At 51.0% G+C, this 18309-nt stretch overlaps 1 long non-coding RNA gene across 1 annotated transcript in view; it reads left to right on the top strand.

The window, feature by feature from the left end:
* Nucleotides 1-70: 70 nt before the first annotated feature.
* The window catches only part of LOC146036529 (uncharacterized), a 108291-nt gene continuing 90052 nt past the window's right edge, over nucleotides 71-18309 (top strand). The window contains exon 1 of the long non-coding RNA XR_014460830.1: nucleotides 71-775. This is a non-coding gene — a long non-coding RNA (uncharacterized LOC146036529). The remainder of the gene's footprint in view (nucleotides 776-18309) is intronic.

Raw genomic sequence — 18309 nt, 5'->3', positions numbered from 1 at the left:
GCTCAGACCTAAAGAGTTAAACACAGACAGGCTGGAGTGTGACAGGAAGAGAGGTCAGAGGTGACCTGAGCCAGCAGCGTGATTGAGGAAGTTAGCAGCTAGCACAGGGAGAGGAGACTTCTCCATGCAGCCTGAAAGACACTGGGAAACCTAGAGAGAGGAAGACAGCAGCGTGGCACCTGTGACCCCTGACCTGCCAGACACTTGAGCAACAGAGAACTCCAGTAATGAGTGACAGCCTGGCCTGTGAGAGAAGGAGCCAGTCAGGCAGCGTGCAAACTGTACAAAAGAACACAGCAGTTGCAGTCAAGCTGCCAGAGCCCAGCAGTAAATATCTAAATCAGCCAGTCCACCAGCAGTGGGGTACGCAGGGCCAGGGAACAGGAGCAGCAGAGCCCAGCAGTAGCATCTAAAGCAGCCAGTCCACCAGCAGTGGGGTACGCAGGGCCAGGGAACAGGAGCAGCAGAGCCCAGCAGTAGCATCTAAAGCAGCCAGTCCACCAGCAGTGGGGTACGCAGGGCCTGGGAACAGCAGCAGCGGAGCCCAGCAGTAGCATCTAAAGCAGCCAGTCCACCAGCAGTGGGGTACGCAGGGCCAGGGAACAGGAGCAGCAGAGCCCAGCAGTAGCATCTAAAGCAGCCAGTCCACCAACAGCCGGGGGCGCAGTGTAGCGGAGTGTGGCAACGCCTGGCACCCACACTAGCGGTACCCAAGGGGTACACTGCGACCGATGAAAATTTGAGCCTCCCAGCCGGAGTTAACACCGTCCTACAGGTACAAATCCCCTCAGCCCAGGACAACCCCTTTGTAGGCCCTAACTGTCCCACTGTCATTGGGCCCCACAAGCAACACCTCCCAACGCCCCACCAGCAACATCGCCTAACGCCCCACCAGCAACGCCCCTATTGTGGTACCCGCGGACTGCCAGGGTAGCGGAGTTTGGATCCTAGCATTGTCCCCAGACACTAAGTCCTATGCATAGGCCCCTTACAGGACTAGCCGGCCTCAGTTATAAGAGTACCCGGGTACGTGGGTTTTGTGTTATTATAGGATTGTGATATTGTGATATTAATGTTATGTGCCTTGAACGTATATGCAAGTTAAAGTGTAAAGTTCTACCTCATTCAATTCGCCGGTGATACTGCACCCAACCTTATACGTGTGTTCAAGCGGTTTATACTTACCGCAGTCAAGTAGTGTAAAAGGAGTCGCATGACCCCATTAGTTGGGCAGTAACACCGCTAATATAGAATAGGATCGGTGCACTAGTGCCCTTAAGGTAAAAGGTGCTGAAATTGATTATTGCCAGAAGCATTGTGGAAACCCAGTACTGTGTGCCGGGATTGTGTGTATATTTGTAATATTGTACTGTCCTGATTTATGTTGAAGTAATCGCCCTGTTTGAAGGCGCAAAACAAAGGCTGGCGCCCCTAGTTGCAGTCCCAGAATAAAAAGTCAAAGTTACACCTGTGTCGCCTGGTCTGTACCGCCCATCCCACCGCAGCGAGAAGATTCTGGACCGGATACAAAGGACAGCGGCAGAACCGAACGCCACTGCACCAAGCAAGGTACCGCCCACCTGTCCCTGGGGGCTACAATTCCAAGTACCTGCACCAGCATTCACCTACACCTGTGTGCTTCCAAGTACCTGCACCAGCGTTCACTTACACCTGTGTGCTTCCAAGTACCTGCACCAGCGTTCACTTACACCTGTATGCTTCCAAGTACCTGCACCAGCGTTCACCTGCACCTGTGTGCTCCAGTTCCTGCATCTCTGACCACCTGCACCTGTGTGCTAGTTCATGCACCTGTGACCAACTGCACCTGTGAGCTCAAGTTCCTGCACCTGTGACCATCTGCACCTGTGACCACCTGCACCTGTGTACTAGTTCCTGCACCTGTGACCACCTGCACCTGTGAGCTCAAGTTCCTGCACCTGTGACCACCTGCACCTGTGAGCTCAAGTTCCTGCACCTGTGACCTCCTGCACCTGTGACCTCCTGCACCTGTGACCACCTGCACCTGTGAGCTCCAGTTCCTGCATCTGTGACCACCTGCACCTGCGTGCCTTGGTGTCGGCACCTATGACTACCTTCACTGCTGCAGATCTCAGCTACCCGCACCTGTGCCCCAGTTGCAGTCATCCCGTGCTTCCAGGCACCAGTGCACAAGCTGTACCTGCTCCGTGCTTCCGGCACCTGTGCTCCAGTGGTCCTACTCCATGCTTCCGGCACCTGTGCTCCAGTGGTCCTACTCCATGATTTCAGGCACCTGTGCTCCATTGGCCCCTGCTCCATGCTTCCAGGCACCTGTGCTCCCGTGTCTCCTGCTCCGTGCTTCCAGGCACCTGTACTCCAGTGTCTTCTACTCGAAGCTTCCAGGCACCTGTGCTACAGTGTCTTCTACTCCGTGCTTCCAGGCATCTGTGCTCCAGTGTCTTCAACTCCGTGCTTCCAGGCACCTGTACTCCAGTGTCTTCTACTCCGTGCTTCCAGGCACCTGTGCTCCAGTGTCTTCTACTCCGTGCTTCCAGGCACCTGTGCTCCAGTGTCTTCTACTCCGTGCTTCCAGGCACTTGTGCTCCAGTGTCTTCTACTCCGTGCTTCCAGGCACCTGTGCTCCAGTGACTGTTACCCTGTACTTCCAGGTACATGTGGATGCATTGACTTTGTCTATGAGAAAGACTTACATTAGGCCTGCCTTTTTCTGCCCGCCAGTCAGCCTGTTAACTCCTGATCAGCAGACAGAATCACAAAACCCGCGAGTCCTGACAGTATCCAGATATATAAATAAATAATGTAAATAAATGTGTTTGACGCTGATACAGAGACTGTAGCATATTGTGGATCCTCGGAAAAGGAATGGGGGGGGGGGGGGGACAGCGGCTGTGGTAATATGCAAATGCTAGTGGACAACAGCGCACTTCTGCTAACCGTTCTCTATTCTCTGTCATGGCGGTAACGTTCACCTTCTGTGTGCAAGGATACCTGCCTAGCAGCACTTCTGAGCTGGCTGCAGCGTTATCAGACCCCCCTCCTTTCCCTCTAGTCCACGATTGACGGCTTTCGTGTAATCCCGGGATCAGTCACTCAGATCGAATAGAGTAGAGAGCGCCGCTTGCTTATTTAATCATCCAATGGTGCGGGAGAAAATTGCAGGTTGTTATATAACACTCAGATGGGTTAAACTATCAGCGAACCCAGGGGCTGGGCAGCTGTAACGCCTTCACTTAAAGATGCCCAACTTCCTTCCATAACTGTGTCCCTGGTGAGGGATTCCCCCGCCGCTGGGTGTCACAGGGTAATGATGAAGAGAGTTTGTACCTGCTAATCCGCGTACACAGGGGACATTCGTCACAATCACTTACTGTAAACTGCGCCATTAACAAATAATAGACCCACTGTGACCATCATAATCACGGCAAACGGTCATCTATTAGACCTCACTTAGGTCGACCAAGGAAGGTCGACATGGGCCAAGGTCGACAGGGTTAAAGGTCGACAAGGGTCAAGGTCGACATGGTTTTAGGTCGACACTCATTAGGTCGACATGAGTTTTTCACAGTTTTTTTGAGCCGACATGTGCCGACAGGCGGAATTTCATGCCCTACCATCCTCTAGGGCGTGGTGGGAGAATAAAAAAGTGTGCCGAGCGTAGCGAGGCACCTCGAGCGATGCGAGGGGCTGCGATTCAACTCCAACTCTGTCCATGTCGACTGTGTCGACAGTTGGGCAAAAAAACAGTGAAAAACTCATGTCGACCTAAAGACTGTCGACCTAAAACCATGTCGACCTTGGCCCATGTTGACCTTCCGTGGTCGACCTAATGACTGTCGACTTACTGTAAGTGAGGTCTAACAGTTGTACCGTAACCCATAATCACCATCTTTTCTGGAATTGGATCATCTGTAGAGCCCCAAGTTTTATCATCGCCTGAGATGTTCTGATGATCATCTATAATGGAGGTTGAGGGGAACACTCATTGGGGCCGGTTCAGGATCACTTATGGTCGGGGTTTGAGCAGGCGCATTTCTGCGCATGTGCAAGAAACTGGCAGTGAACGGTTTTAGCAAGTTACACACTGGCCGGGCCGTACGCTGCGGGGCCAGGGTTGGGCACCGCACCGGAGCAGGGGTGTGCCCAGAGTTTTATGGGTGTCCCCATTAAAACACTGGTCATTCCCCTGGGAACACGGGCGGGCTAATGCCTGTGGGGGGGGGGGCAGCTGACGTCACATGACATCAGCACCCGCCCAGGTTAGACTGACTTTTATTTCCAAAGGCAGGAGAAATCATTTCTCGATGGTCGGTGACCATCGAATGCTTTCTCCTGCTAGCGGACGCATGCGAGGGGCGGCATTAAGGTGCTTGCTAAACAGCAAACGACCGCTGCTTCCCGGGCCAACCTGAATTAGGCCCATTACGTGCACAGGACACTATGGTGGACATGGGTATATATTGACCCATGTTCATTTTCCATGTCCATTTTCGAAACCCTGAAATGATAAGAGGCGCTGTTTCCCATAGCAACCAATCAGATTCTGTATATTATCTCTCTACTGCATCCTACAAAATGATAGACAGAATCTGATTGGTTGCTATGGGCAATCTCGCCTCTTTACATTTTTAGAAGCTTTAGTGAATTTACCTCAGAGCATCTGCCTGCAGTTGTTAGGGAAGGGCCGTAATTCATTTAACCTAATATTTCATGTGAACTTTATCAGTCGCCCAAAAATTGTTACATAGGAGGAAAATTACAGGGTTTTTTGTGCCGCGCTAAGTAATGGACGCCCGTGCGAGCAATTGTTGCTTGATCGGGGCAAATGCTGTGGTCACCCACATTTCTGCTTGTAGGCTTCAGGGGTGGCAAGCAGAAATGTGTGAAATACCCATGGATTTGGGCTTTAGCCACTAAACACAGATAAACCAGGGGCTTGTGCCAGAGCAATAATTAATGTGCACCCAAAACAATTGAATTGGGCATTGAAAACCCACCTGTTCATCACAGCGTACCCATCCACATAACCTATTACAGTAATTGGGGGTAAATGTCAACTAATATTGACCTAGACACTCTTAAACTCATGTCATTATTTTCCTATGTTGACCATTGCCACATCGACACTTTCCTTGTGTTGACTTTTTGTCAATGTCGACATAGAGCATGTTGACCTTTTCAATGTGTCGACCTATTGCCTGTTGACCTATAGGGGTCGACCTATCGACGGTCTATCTAGACACTGTAGACCTTCTAGGTGTAGTATGCTGGGCCGACAGTTAGGATTACGATGCTCAGTATACAAACATCGGATTCCCGACTGCCGGTTCACCAACAGGGGGGGGGGCGAGTGCAAAGAAGCACCTTGCGGGCCCCCTGCACTCACCACAGGTTCTGTTCTCCCTCTATGGGGGTTGTGGAGCCCCACGAGGGAGAATAGCCCCTGTAAGTCAGGAACCTGACTGTTGCGCATTTAACAGTCGGGATTCTGTCAGTGTACTGACTGTGGGAATCCCAACTGTGCAGAAGTCATCCAGCACCCGACCTTCTAATCTGGAACCCTATGCAGACACAGTATATGGTGGCTGTTGCCCTTTTGCTGGGACGATAACAGAGTTGGGGCTGATTATTATCGCTCATAGCGATCCAGATTCGCGTCCAGCCCCGATAGTCGAGTTTTGCGCATTTCTGCGCATGTGCAAACCCCAGCACCGAACAGCACTGAACAGCTTTGGCAAGTTACACACTCGCCGGGCTGTTCATTGTGGGGAGGGCAGGGGGGGCGGAGGATTCTGTGGCAGCAGGGCTGGATTAAACCTTTGGGGGGCCCGGGGTCACTTTAGACAGGGGGGCCCCCTCCCACTTGTCATTACTGGCCGCAAACTGCACGGGAGAAAATTACACTGTCAAAACACAGAATAAAGGCAGGATAAACTTGGTCAATGGGTAACTGAGGGGGGGGGTTAATATAAACATATATATAAAATACCACATGAAAAGTCTGTGTTTCTCCCTCTGTACCTTACTCTGTAGGAGCCCTGACAGGCTCAGTGCTGCCTCTAATTAAAAACCCTCCCATGATGAGGCCGATGCTGCTGTCCTCCATGGGCCTGAGAAGCATATGCTGAGCTCCACCAAGCAGAGAACAGCACAAGCCTCTCAGCCTCTAACCTCTTGTGCAAAGTATCATGGGACTAAGTCAACTCCCAGTAATGCACTGCACACTTGTGCAGTCAGTGTGCCTTGGCTCCCGATGCTCAGCACCATTAATCATTGTCACATTGGCAGATAGGTGAAGCCGCAGCACTACCCCACTCCCATGCACAATACCTTTAGCAAAAAAAAAAAAAATGTTTTTGAAAAATACATGCCAACCACAGGATAGAGATAGAGGGGTGGCCAGGGGCACTGCGACCCTGTGCCCCCCTTAATACAGCCCTGGGAAGCAGGGGGTTTGCGTTCAGCGGGGCAGCGTTTCAGCTCTCAGTAATCAGCAATTTTTGCTGCTTTATCGAGCCAACTTGAATCACCCTTGTAAAGTGGTTTGCAGGAAATGACATTTTCTGCATGCAATGAAGTGGTTACAGAAACTATTTCAGGTTACATGAAAGAACCGATGTAATCCAAGTAAACGCCAGATATATTTGCAAATAGCAGTATTTACCGAAACTTGCAGATAGGAGAAATCTTTAATTCCAACACTCTTTAAACATAATCTCGTTTATTCATTTTGTGACACGCGTAATGCGCCCGTAGACCGCGTTCCAGCTTGTAGCATGTTTGGTCCCCTCTCCTCCGATCACGGACTGATGATTCTGTTGGAATCTTTACATAATCATAGACGGAATGAAGGGAAACGTTATTAGTATAATTCGCTGCGGTCATGAATTATTCATCCGATGATTTCCTATTCACACATCTTGTAGTCTGAATCAATTTTTTTCGACTTTACAGCAAAGTTTGCTTGATGTGGGATCTTTGGCGCTTGTCTTGGTAATGGATGTATCTGATACATTATTTATTGATTAATTTGGCCATCTAGATAATGAAATCACCTGTTCAGATTTGCAGGTTTGTTTAAAAAAATTTTTGGAATACATACGGGACTGGCGGAGGGGGCATACTCGCCGCCCCTCCCGTAATAGCCCGGGAGGCTCCCGAATATCGGGTACGGCTCCCGGCCCCCCCGGGAAGGTGTGCAAGTCCCTCACAATCCCCCCTCGGCAGGGTTCAGATGACGCAAATCACATAATTTTGACCCCACTGTGAAATGCCTGTAATACCGGCGTGTGGGGGGGCGTGGCCACAATGATGCTATTGCAATGGCAACCCCCCTAAACAGGGCCCACTGTTAGCCCTGCCTCCAGCTCCGGCCCTTTCTCGGCTCGCCCCCTGCTTCTTCTAGCTGGCTGTCTTCTCCTGGAGAGGACAGTTTAAAAGTAGGAAACCCTGCAGGGAGTCAGAATACCAACACCGGTATCCCGAAGGAGGGACTGCATACAGGGGTATGGCAAGGGGATCCATACGATATCCTGGTGGGGGGGGGGGGGGGTGTCAGAGGTCAAAGACCAACCCTGGCATCCCAATATGGTCAATCACAATAGGGGCTCCCTGTCAGGAACCCCGGTGATTTCGCTGCTCGCATGCACCACTTACTGGCACCCTGGTGTATTGTCCGCCGCAGATCGGCCGCCGGTGCTGTCTGTGGCTGTTTGTCAACCTGCATTCTTCACAGGTCAGGAGCTACATGGGCGCTGCCCTGACGGGATTGGTACTAAATCCCGGCGTTCAAATTCCCGACGCCAGAATCGCGACCGCCGAAATCCCGACAAGGGGAGGACGTGGATCGCCCCCCCTTGAGGGCTCGCTATGCTCAGCGCACTAATTTATTCTCCCTCTATGGGTGTCGTGGACACCCACAGAGGGAGAAAGTGTCGGGATTTCGGGATTCCGACCACCGGGATTGTAACTGCATCCCGTCCTGACACCTGCAGTCAGCTGACTCCTGCACACCTATCCAGCAGCCAGTTCCCCAGTGATCTCATGATTCAAGTAAAGCCAGGTAAACCTACAGTATTTCCTGGTGCTGTCCTAATTGCTTCTGCAGCCAGCAGCCAATCAGCAAAGCAACCGCCCCAGGGAATATAAGCAGGCGGCCAACCAGAGCCCCCCATTGTCTTGAACTATTGTCTGTCTCCTGTGGATAATCGACCATGCCCACTTTTTAAGTGGGCGGGACCTGTTGAAAACTTTTAATGTTGCCAGGCAGTCAGTAGTAGGTGTCTAATCACGACTGACTGCCTGGCGGTGGCTGAGGGGAAAGACAGGAGCCATAGGCATGCGGGTTGACATGATGACGTCCGCCACGTTATGATGTCACGCTGGACCTGCCTGAGTTGTGATGTCGCATGCTGGACCCGCTCCGCATCTGACATCACACGCCGCCTATAGTGCTATATTCATTCATTGTGTTTGTCTCTTGCATTGTGGACATAAGTGTTAAATGAAATGTTTCTCAGAAGCAAATCAGTAATCATTTCCAGAACACAAGCTAACCTGGTGAGCATCAGCCCCAGAATATTGCATTGGGATAAAAAAAAAAGCAAATAAGTTTTGCATGAAGATGCGGCAGAGAAATTAATAACTGGATGAGTGCTGCAGAAGCACGCACCATAATTGCCTTTGCTGTGGTGCGGAGAGGCGTTCTCATCTTATAGCTAAAACCAGATTTCATTACGTGTGATTATTCCACCTTTGATCAGAAGAACAGGTTTTTTTAAGCTGTTTATTTTATTCCGGCGACAGAAAAATGCATATTTCTCTCTCGCTTCAATCAAGGACCCCAAAAAAGGAAATGATTCAGTAATAAAAAAGGCAGAAACTGTTGCTGAGTTAGAGATCCAATCAGGTGATCTATAGCGCAGCGGAACCGATAGTGTGAGTATTCGCTCAGGACTGTGTACTGTATCACACTAGTTCTCATTCAGGGCCTTATTCTAGTTCACTCTTTCTGACAAAATCCTTCTTAGATGGACAAAACCATGTGCACTGCAGGGGGGCAGATGTAACATGTGCAGAGAGAGTTAGATTTGGGTGGGGTTTTACTTCAAAGTGAGATCTATATTGCAGTGTAGAAATAAAGCATCCAGTATTTACCCTGCACAGAAACAAAATAACTCACCCAAATCTAATTGTCTCTGCACATTTTACATCTGCCCCCCTGCAATGCACATGGTTTTGTCCATCTAAGAAGGATTTTGTCAGAGTGAACTAGAATAAGGCCCTCAGTCCCCTGGTGGCTCCTGTTCCCGCCATTACTCCTCTGCCTCCGCCACACATACCTCCCAACAGTCCCGATTTTAGCGGGACAGTCCTGATTATCAGGGCCTGTCCCACCCGCGGGCGGCAGTGTCCCGCGGTGTGGGGGGCTGTTGGGAGTCCCCCCTGTCAGCTGCTAAGCAGTGGGGAATAAACGCTGTGCGCATGCGCACAGCGTCTATTCCCGCAGCCAGGGGGCTGGGGGCATGGCTAGAGGCTCACAGAGCCTCTGGGTCATGCCCCCATAGTGGCAAAATGAGGGCGTGGCCTCGCGGGAGAGCCGCAAATATAGGCCACGCCCCCCCGAAAATTCCGGTGCGCCGCTGGGCTGCCAAAGTTGGGAGGTATGGCCACATGTTGTCACACACCTGCCTACTTTTTATAATTCCTTTCCGGGAGAAGCCCGGAGAGGAGTGAAAGGGGGGGGGGGCGAGACAAGGCTGATGTCACCATGCCCTGCCCCCAATGACAGCAAGCCACATTCATTTGCGGGTCTGTGGATTGGGGGAGGGGCTAAAATGACAGCCAGGGCTGTGCAGTTGATGCAGGAGACTTGTCCACCTCCCCAGGGGGCTGGGAGGGGGGTACGATTTGTAGGACCCTCCCGGCCATTCCTGGAGGTTAGGCAAGTATGCTATAAACATGCTGGGTATTCCCCTGCACACGCAGGCATGTTGATACCCGCCCCGAATTTGGAGGACAGCTTGTAACTGAAAAGCCAGTCCAGGCTTACTTTTCATTACGAACGGCAGGGCTATCTGAAAATATGTGCCCTTCCTTCACTTATACAGAGGTGCGTGTTCCGTACTGATTCTGCGATCCACGGATTCTCCACTGTTCTCCTTATTGGATCAGTCGGGGAGGATGAGGATTTTTTGCTGATGCGTCTGTGTTTGTTTTTCCAAAATGAATCTTATTTCATTGATTGTTCATTATAATAGTTGAATTTGGACTTGCCACAAAGGCCCATGCTGTACATAATTACCAATATGTTGCTGTGTTATTGTATTGATTTTGTTTTGTTACAGACTGGTTGAAATTAAAGAGCTGTTACTTAAACCGCTGGAACATCGCTGGTTTCACCGCTGTATATTAATCCATTCGTTCACATAAGTGGTGCAATTCTGCCCAGCTGTCACTCCTCATGCTGAGATAGAGGAGCACCCACCTCCTGGCATGGCATTCTGGTGCAGGGACAGATTTAGGATGTATTGTAGATAGGGAAGCCAATCCCGGGGCATTTTTTCAATCCTGGAACTTGGGATTGAAAAATGCCCAATCCCGGGATCCCGGGATTGGCTTCCCTAATGCAAAAACCCGGCCCAGGCCACCCGCATATTTACTTACAGGTGCGGTGCGGCCGGGCTGATGCAGCCTGGGTGGGTGGGTTGGATGATGCAGCCTGGGCGGGTGGACGTCGGGCGATGCTACAGGGATCAGCCTTGGTGGGTGGGCGTTCTCGGAGGTGGCGGGAGGTCAGCGCGGCGGGAGGTCAGCGTGGATTCAGACTGCCAGGCTGTTGTGTGGCCTGCGCAGCGTGACCTCTGACGTCGTCACGCTGCGCAGAGCCGCACTGCCCGGGACAGGAGAAGCCGGACAGCGTCTAAACACTAGTTCAGACACTGTCCGGCATTAGACTGCGCATGTGCAATCTAATCCCGAAATTCCCGGGATTGGAAACTCCAATCCCGGGATTGAAATCCCGGCGTTTTAGTGGCCAAATCCCGGGATGCCGCCGATCCCGCCGATTTCAATCTCGGGAATGGCCACCCTAATTGTAGCACCGTGGGTGGGGGGGGGGGCGCAGCTGTGTGGGCGGCGAATGGTGGATTCACAAGCCTGCGAAATTCGCAGACTTACAAGTCAACCTGAATAAGAGCCTAAGAGCAGCAACGTTCTAGGCAATAAAAATTCCAAATGACTGTAAATAAAGTTTAAAATAGAAATTCAATATTGGGCTTGCAGAAAGCAGCCTCCCCGGGCTCACATCCTGTGCGCCATAATGATATTATAGAGGTAGATTTTGCTTATGATGCAGCAAGTGCATTAACGGCCCCGCAGCCTTGTGAGCTCGCAATAGACCATTCTGAGAATCATGTGACAACTTGCCTGGGCAAGAAATGCTAATATAGAGGCCTACAGTCATGCTGAGATATTACCTGCTGCTTCCAGGCCACCAGAGCACCTGACACATTAGGGAAAACTCTGGCACATTAAGCTGTAATCCAGTGGAAATGTTTTCCAGGGCATAGATTCTGCAATCAGCTCTGCACAGCTGGGCCGCAGATCAGCCATATCTGAAGGAGATGTCTGCAGGGGAAATGTTCTGCTCAGTATTGGAAAATGTCCTTTAGAGTATAAGAGCCAAGTGGTAGTAGGGGTGGGTAGTGTTGGGGGCGTTTGGGAGCGGAAAGTTACAGACTGGAAAAATGACAGTTAGGGGCCAATTAACTGGTACTTTATCTATGCCCATCTCTCACCAAGGCTCGGTATATAGAACCTTAGGCCGATGCAGAATTTGGGTGACGGACTGCTGTCTGCAGACAGAGCAGATTAGGGTCCTCTCCCAGTCCAGGAGCTCCAGCAGTAACACAAACAATGACATAAATACAGTGCTGCCCCTTGTACTGAGACGCTGCGCACAGTTACCGGACCAGCTGCCACCGATCCAAACATAGCGCAGATCAGAACCAAGTGTTGATCCATAGTTACCTCCCCTCCTGCATTCTGCAGGAGACTCCCTGAAATAACAGCAATCTCCCTCTCTCCCTCATTAGTCTAATAATCTCCCTCAATACACCTAGCTCACATTACACTGTTACACCATAGTTACCTCCCCTCCTGCATTCTGCAGGAGACTCCCTGAAATAGCAGAATTCTCCCTCTCTCCCTGATTAGTCTAGCAATCTCCCTCATGTAACTATGACAAAACCCATAGATGCATACCCTCCTGCATTCTGTAGGAGACTTCCTGAAATAGCAGCAATCTCCCTCTCTCCCTCATTAGTCTAGCAATCTCCCTCATTTCACCTAGCCCACATTACACTGTTACATCATTCTGCAGGAGACTCCCTGACATAGCATCATTCTCCCTCTCTCCCTCATTAGTCTAGCAATCTCCCTCATTTCACCTAGCCCACATTACACTGTTACATCATAGTTACCCCCCCCCCTGCATTCTGCAGGAGACTCCCTGACATAGCAGCAATCTCCCTCTCTCCCTCATTAGTCTAGCAATCTCCCTCATTTCACCTAGCCCACATAACACTGTTACATCATAGTTACTGCCCCCCCCTGCATTCTGCAGGAGACTCCCTGACATAGCAGCAATCTCCCTCTCTCCCTCATTAGTCTAGCAATCTCCCTCATGTCACCTAGACCACATTACACTGATACAGTTTTGGGGGGAAATGGAATGAGAGACAGATACATTTACACTGAATCAGCAGCACCATTTCCCAGCACTTTACCAACTATAGTAGCTCTTACTAACTGCTTTGGGATCATCTACATTTGGATATAAGTCATTTTAAAAGGTTCCTCTCAGATGTAGCAGTGCAGACCCACGCTTCTAGGTGCCACGTTCACAATCTCTTTTCACAATCTCCATATATGGAACTAGACACGCCCCTTAAGTGGAGCATGACACGCCCCCTCAATGTGGCGCTGTGCAAAATCCTGCTACCAACTATAACCTCCCTGAAACTAGTTTTTAAAAGTAGGCAAGTATGATACAACCAAACATTAAAATAGTATTCTGTACTTGCCTACCCTCCAGCACTTCCGTCCCCCAGGAAAGTCCGCAGGAGAGGGATACAAAGTCAGTAGGCAGGGTAGAAATCATGTCCCCAGTCATCAAAGACCACTCTGTAAGGGATATGGTCGACAGGATCAGAATTTCGATACAAGCTTAAGGTCAACAATGGGAAGGTCGACAGTTTAAAGGTCGACATGAGTTTTTCACATTTTTTTTTCAAACGCAGAATGTAATTTCATACCCTACCATAGAATAGTGAGCCCAAAGCATGGCCAGCTTACTGTTGTAGAACTACAGATCCCAGCATGTCACCCCAGCTTTTAGCTTTTTGACATGACCATTGCACCCCAGCCTACTGGGACTCTCAGTGCCGCAGCCGAACAAGCGCTTGTTGAGCTTCCCGCAATCTCTGCGGCAGAATGAGCGCCGTGATACGATACGCGGCTCGCTGGTAATTTGTGTCTTGTCTGCTGTTCCATATGTGTTGCTGTTTACACCTCAGAAACTGAGAGAATAGAATTGTTTTCCCCAGTAACGTGATGCCGCGGCGCGGTGTGCCAGGCGTGGGCACCAGATAATAGAGTCAGGCAATCATAGATTATTAGACTATACTGGAAACTAGACTCTCACAGTGTCATTATTCCACCTCGCTGCAAATGTGTCAACACGTACAGCGCAGATAACGCCGCGGGTTCCTGCATGACCGAGGCGTTTAAGGGACATTCATTGAGAAGATGGAGGGAGCTGACTGCTGGGCACTTATAGACTGCAGAATGAGAGCGTTATTGCGGATTGTGACACAGCAGGACGCTCCTGTGCTCATTACGGCATTGTGAAGGCTAAGGACAAGGAGCTAGACATGTAGGCCTGGAGATACATTGTGGCTGTATGTGCGTTCTGTTTGTGTATATAACCGGTGACATAACAATGCAACCGCAGCCCGAATTGGGGGGCGACACAGGGTCTCTGCAGATTTCGTGCAGACTAGCAATGTGCATGGAATCTGCTGAAAACGACCCTCCAAAAATGGCTGCCTTCTAGTAGATTTTTAATGTCAGTTAGGAGAGCATAGCACGTACATCGATACCCCTAAGTGTCCAACTCTGGAAGTACTGGTGCCAGAAGCCCCTGGCAATGAGCATGTAACCCCTGGCAATGAGCAAGAAACTCCTGGCAACGAGCATGTAACCCTCTGGTATTGAGCATGTAACCCCTTGGCAACAAGCAAGAAACCTCTGGCAACATGTCTAGGAGCAAGAAACCCCTGGCAATGAGGATGTTACCCTCTGGCAATGATCAAGCAACCCCTTGGCAACGAGCAAGAAACTCCTGGAAATGGGCATTTAACCCCCTGGCAACGAGCATGTAACCCCTGGCAATGAGCAAGAAACCCCTTGCAACATGTATGTAACTCCTGGCAATGTGCATGTAACCCCTGGCAACAAGCAAGACACCCCTGGCAATGAGCATGTAAGCCCCTGTAAACGAGCCTGTAACCCCTTGGCAACAGGCAAGAAACCCCTGGCAATGTTCATGTAACGGCAATGAGCATGGCGGACAGGCTGCAGGCAGAAGGTTAACACATGAAAAAGGTCGATATGCATTCATTCGACATGGTGAAAAGGTTGACATGTAAAAATGACGACATGAGTTATTCATGATTTAAAAAAACAAAATAGTGTGTCAGGCGCAGCGAGGGGACGCAGTACACTAATACGGTGTCTATGCCGACATGGACGCCGTTATATATATCATTGTCACGTGGTGGTGTTGTGTTTATGAGCAATGACAGCTGGCTTGGATATGTTTATGTCCGTGGTATTTACTTAGGCGCAGTCGGTAGATGAGACGTAAGGAAGATAAAGCCTGGTAATTTATTTTACTTTTCCTATACGTTGTCAGCTGTCTTCTGTTTATTAGTGCTGCTTTCTGTATTTCCCTGTAATCCGTCTTAATTAGTGTATATCAGCATGGAAATGACGCCTTTGTTTTGTTGTTGAGATTATTTTTGGTGTTCCCGACATATGGGCTTTTTTATACACAATGGTGGAATTGGGCTATGAAGTCTGTAGTATTGAGCCTAATTCAGTCCTGTTTGCTAGGCTGTGAACAGGTCAGTGCCACCCGCTGTCCCACCGAATGCACCCCCCCGCCGCCGCCAATGCTGCCTGCATCCCCTTGGTAATATGCAAGGGATTGTGTCCGACAAGAGCACATCCCCTAACAGGGGCAGATTGGTATTGAAATCCGGCCCTGGAAGGGGGGACGCCACAGCCGGGGGGGGGGGGGCGGTGGGAATTGCGGCCGCTACAGCGGTGGGGGGGGGTGTGTGCTTGCTGTCGCCACAGCCGGGGGGGGGGCAGCGGGAATTGCTGCCACTACAGCTGGGGGGGTGCTTGCTGTCGCCACAGCCGGGGGGGGGGGGGCGGCGGGGATGCGGACGCTACTTACCACCACCTCGGTCGACATCCAGCGGCCGCAGCTGCTCACACAGTGCAGCGCCCATATTTGTTCTGGGCAATGCTGCCGTTTGTGACCAGGCTGGGCTGCGGCCGCTTCTAACGAAGGAAAGCGGCCCAGCCAGAGTGAAATCTGGTCCAGCTCACCGGGAAACGGCCCGGTTTCCCGGTGGGCCAATCCGGCTCTGTCTCCTTATCAGAGTCCAGCACTCTTTATTTGCCTCAGATCTTGCAGACAGACAGTGCATGGATGTCAGTGTGTTTATTGGTGGATGGCCAAAGCTATCCACCAATCAGAGTTCCAAAAGCCATTCACTGTATGGAAGCATGTGGCGAGATGGCACGGGACCACAGGAGGGGCGTGATATGTTTCTTTGTTGTTTTTTTTACAATTTTCCTGTGAAGCCTACAATACTGTTAAGTTGGCCCTGCAGTAGGTCACAGCATTATGAAGCCCCGGTGACCGGCAACACTCCGGAGCTCCGATCCGCAATCCCCGGGGTTTGGTAAGGATAACTAGCAGAGGGGGGCTGCGGTATGGGGGGGCAGAGATTTTTCATGATAAAAATAACTTGATATGACTGAGGTGGGATATCGGAGAGGCAGAGCTGTCTCACAATGCGACATGCGACAATTGATACCGCCATTGCGAATCTGGCCATTTCTATCACAGCACCTCCGCACCCGAGGATGTGGATGGTGATAAATCGGCCCTTATGACTGAACTGGGGCGCTGTCTCTGTAATCGCCTGGCAGTTTTATGTACAGGTTTATATGTGGGAACTCTCTTAGAACATATTCGGAGAAGGTCCCCTGAAAGTCATCGTCGGCTGCCAAACAGCCTCATTTTGGCCCTTATTCTAATCGGCACGGTACGGCCCGCGTGCGGCCGTACCGCCGATGTTTTGCCACTGCACATGCGCAGAGGTCATTCTGCGCATGTGCAGCCCCCTTCGCCGCAGACGGATTTCGTCCGCCGCAAAGGGGGCGTATAGGGGCGTGAGGGGCTTCATCCCCTCATTTCCCTATGTGTACGCCCCGCGTTTCATGGGCGTTCCCATGCAAACGCGGGGCGTATGCATGGTAATGAGGGCATGACGCCCTCATTACCATGACATGGGGGCGGAAAGCTGACGTCGCCGGATGTCAGCTTTCAGCCCCCATACAAGCTACCACACGGACGATTGTCCGTGTGGTCTCAGCTTGCGGGGCTGCCGCGGCGTGCGGCCCTGCCTTCGATGGTCGACGACCATCGAAGGCAGGGGGCAGCTCCCACCATGGTGGAGGCGTACGCCTCCACCATTTTGATGCGGATCGCCAGCCGTCCGTGTACGGACGGCAGTGGCGATCCGTCGGGTGGGCGGCCCTTGGTTTGTGCGGTCGGAGCCCCGTGTGCGGCTCTGACCGCACCAACCAGAATAAGGGCCTTAGTTGGGATAATTTTGCTCATTTTCTGTAACTGCTGACTCAGCACAGGGAGGGGGGGGGGGGGTCGTTTCCCACTAGCCCTGCGGTGGCCAAATAAATATATTCATTACATTTTCCGAGGACGTGCCGGATCTTAACAACATCTTGTCGTCGCTTCACTGAGCAGTGTATACAGCATTACGCCCCACAGCCACACGGATCTGTATGTAGGAACATGCGCTGACAGATCAGTACAATGCTCCTTGTTTGTGGCATAATCTGTATTGTCTGAGAGAGTCCATAACACTTGTGTTGTAACCAGTGGTGCAAATAGAAAGTATGTATCAGTGGTACTGTCCTGCGCGCCTTAGAAAAATGGGCGTTTCGAGGGGGGTGGTCATATGACACGTGGGGGGAGAGGCTACATGACAAAACTTTAGAACACGATGGCATTTCTGTTTGGGCTTGTGCACACAGGGATATTACGCACCGAAGGCGCACGGACAAAATGTACACAGTAATGCCTGTTACGCGTCACACACCCGATACACATTACCCATGCCATAATGCCCGTTACACATTGTGCCCCACACCATAATGCCCATTGCGCAGCTGCCGCACAACTGATGCCCATTACTAATATGCCCCCAGTGCCAGATTGTCCCCAGTGCCACACATATGCCCGCATAGTGCTAGGTATGCCCCAAGTGCCACACACATATGCCCCCACAGTGCCATATATCCCCCCACAGCGCCAGATATCATATGCCCCCACAGTGCCACACATATATGCCCCCCACACTAAGGTAATCTGCTGGGCTGCCCCCAGCCCCCGTGCACCCCCCCCCCCCTCCATCCATTCACCTCCTCTGCTGCCGCTGCTCTCTGCAGAGTATAGCAGACAGCAGTGCAGGCTGTCTGTGCCTGGTCCGCAGGTTGTACGTCCCCCATTGATGTAAATGACCCAGCGTACCCGTTTACACCACCCTCTACCCAGATCCTAGCCGTGTTCTACCAAGGTCAGGACCTGGATAGAAGTCCCGTGTAAAGGGACAAGGCGTGACCCATTTACACCGCCGCCGCAGGTTTTTGTAAAAGAGGTATAACCCGCCAGCAGCAGCAGCACAACTCAAAATCAGCTTTATTGGCCGGCTATACTTGCGTATACTAGGAATTTGTTTTCGGTTTGCTGTGCAGCAGCCAGGTGGGTAACAAGTAAACAGCATACATTATAAACAATATAACCAGGTGGGGGAACATGTACAGTCATACAGAAAGTTATTCCGAGGGGACACCGTGTTATTTTATGTGCAAAGGGTTATGGCGCGACTAGACAGTGAGGTGTTCATGAGTTCACGTGTCAACAGGTGA

Source organism: Crinia signifera, chromosome 9 (genome assembly GCF_055691185.1).
Source record: "Crinia signifera chromosome 9, ASM5569118v1, whole genome shotgun sequence".
In the NCBI taxonomy this organism is placed as follows: Eukaryota; Metazoa; Chordata; class Amphibia; order Anura; family Myobatrachidae; genus Crinia; species Crinia signifera.
The sequence above is the reverse complement of the archived record's forward strand: the minus strand, read 5'-3'. Positions and strand labels throughout refer to the sequence as shown.